The 2758-nt window shown below is 50.2% G+C and overlaps 1 pseudogene; it reads right to left on the bottom strand.

Moving 5' to 3' along the window:
* Nucleotides 1–2248: 2248 nt before the first annotated feature.
* On the bottom strand, nucleotides 2249–2427 carry LOC131697146 (U2 spliceosomal RNA; annotated as a pseudogene).
* Nucleotides 2428–2758: the final 331 nt, after the last annotated feature.

Genomic DNA, 2758 nt, shown 5'->3' with positions numbered 1-2758 from the left:
CCCATCGTCTCTACCCTTTCTTTTCCCCACCCTCGGCTGGTTCTTCACTCCCTTCCCCTCCTTCTCACTCTCACTTTCACTGTCGCTTTCGCTTTCCTCCCCCACGGACTCAATCCTTAAGGCGTCATAACGAGAGCCGAGGGGGAGTGCTGGCGCTGAGAGGGCCCTACTCAGGGGGGGGCCGCTGCTGGGTCCGGGCTCTCTCCCTGCCTCGTGTTCTGTATCAGAGGAGCTACTGGAGTAGCTAGTGGAGTAGCTGTTGTACTTTCTCTCTGGGCTGGGGGAAGGGGTCCTCGTAAAACGGGACATGTCTCGGGGGCGGGGGGGTGAGGGGGGTGCTGGTGATGATGGTGGTGCTGGAGTCTGGGTCTTGGATGCTGTTGGTGGTGATGTGGACTGATCTTTGTTACTTGTTCCCTCTTCCTGCTCAGGCCTAGGCTTGTTAGTATTTGCCTTGCTGGCTCTGGCCATGTTGGCATAGGAAGAGGGGCAGTCCTTAAACAGGTGCCCCTTCTTTCCACACAAATTGCACTGCCTCTCTTCTCTGCAGTGGCTGGTCTCGTGGGGGGCGCCGCAGTTCCTGCACTTGACTACAGTACACGCGGCCGCCAGGTGTCCTAATTCCCCACATTTCCTGCAGAGTTTTGGCATCCCATTATAGAATACCAGCCCTCTGTTGGGCCCTAACACTATGGAGTTTGGAATGTGGCGGACGCCTCCAATGCCCGATGGATCAACATTGAGGCGTACCAGCCACTTTCTGGCTCCTGTCCAAACCCCATCTTCGTCTGTAATTTTCCTCCCTTCTGATGACACCCTCCCATAGCGGTTAAGCCATGTTGTAATATCATAGTCGCTAACAGCCTCATTGAAAAATTGGACAGTAACAACTTTCATTTCTCTGTCTGTCAGTGCATCCACACAAAATTCTTTGTATGGAGCGAGATATTTATTCTCCCCCCAAAATGACCACATTTCTTGTAACTTTTGGGGGTTCCTAAAACTGACCTCAAACACTTCCTTAAGCCCTGGCAATTTCACCAAACAATTCAAGTCAGAAGGGGAAAAACCCATACCCCTCTGAAGAATGGTCCGGCTGAACTCCAGTCTCGTCAGTCCTGGTTCCGTTCCTCCTGGTCTCCTGGGTTGGCCGGAACGCCATCCTTCAGCTGGCTCCTCCGATTGGGGTGGGAGAAGCCTCTGGACGTCCGGGTTGTCTCTCTCTACGGAAAAGAGACAACGTAAGCAGCAAATCTGGGCAGTTGAAGGAACTATTACTTTAGTCCCTGAGGAGATGGTCGCCTCGCAAGAGGGACCCCCTCCCCAGGTGAACGGTGTCCTTCCCTGGCGGAGTAGGGGGCGCTGCTTGGCACCGAGACCACGTAGGAAGAATCGTGGCTGTGACGCCTCCTCGGGGTCCGGGGCCGCCCTCTGCTCCTCCCAGATGGCGCCCTCTGCTGGGCGCCTGCTGCTCTCTCGGTCTGGATCTCGATTACAATCAAGGCCTGGGGATGAGGTCGTCTAGGTCCTCAAAGGGCCCTCAAGGTCGTCTGGATGGTAGGTCCTCCTTCTCTCGAACTCCAGGAACGTCTGGAAAAGCCGGAACCGCCTGAAAAAGAAAAAAACTGGAACCGCCTGAAAAAGAAAAACTGCTCTCAACAGTCAACAAAATCTTGAAAGACCCTCGGCCTGGATTGGGCAAGCCAAAACCAGACTGAGCATTAGTCTTCCAAAAAGTTGCCGAGCTGAAGAAAGCCAGTCAAAAATAAAAAAAAATTCTGTTCCTCCTCAACCGAACAAACCTCTCACAGACCCTCGGAGGGAGCGGGCAATGCCACTACCCTCTAAGCCTTAGTCTTAGAAAGATTTATTCGAACTGAAGAGAAGCCAGAGTGTGGCTTTACTGGTGGCCCAGCCCTTCCGGCTGGCCCAAAGGCCTCCTCTACCCGGCGGCAAGGCCAAACAAAACAATGCAAAACAAAACAAAACAGGGAACTCTTCCCAAAACGCAAGTGCCGTTCGGTCCCGGCAAAGGGGCGCTTTGCTGCTGCCGCCTTAAAAGCGAGGGCTCCTTGCCCCACTAAACAGCTCCGTTTCTGCTTTACTGCTGCTCTCATCCTCCTCCTCCTACGAGCGCAAGGCCTTCTGGGTACACTGGCCTGCCTGCCTGCCTTATTTGGAACAAACAAAAAATACAACCCAGAAAAAGGGAGAGGGAGAGGCTCTCTCTCTCTCTCTCTTTTGACCTTTCTTGTGCACCGTTCCCGGAGGTACTGCAATACCGGGTCGATGCGTGGAGTGGACGGAGCAAGCCCCGGTTCCATTTCCTGCTTCCAAAAATCAATTTAATATAGATGGGTCCCCCTATGGGGGATGTATCAAACTGATAACAGATTTTTTTTTTTTTTTTTCTTTTTGAAAAAATTTTATTCAATCAATAAAATTCAAAATAACATCAATCCATACTTGGTTACAACAGACCAATCACATCACACGTAAATTATTTTCAAGAATTACAAATCAATTACATTTTTCCATTTTGCTTTTGCTGCATGAAAACGCCATCTATCCACCTCTAGCTGTATATGTCTTTTTATCTTAAATCTTATACCCCTAATTAAACTATCAGGGCACATGCTGTTATTATTTTTCACTAAACTGTTTCTGTTTCCCCAAATTTCAAATTTAATTAAACTGATCAAAAACCATAATAAAAAACATTGTTCTTTGGATACTTCCCTACCCCAAGCCCATACAT

The sequence above is a fragment of the Acipenser ruthenus genome, chromosome 13 (genome assembly GCF_902713425.1).
Source record: "Acipenser ruthenus chromosome 13, fAciRut3.2 maternal haplotype, whole genome shotgun sequence".
Classification (NCBI taxonomy): Eukaryota; Metazoa; Chordata; class Actinopteri; order Acipenseriformes; family Acipenseridae; genus Acipenser; species Acipenser ruthenus.
Note: the sequence above shows the minus strand (reverse complement) of the source record. Positions and strands in the feature narration are given on the sequence as shown.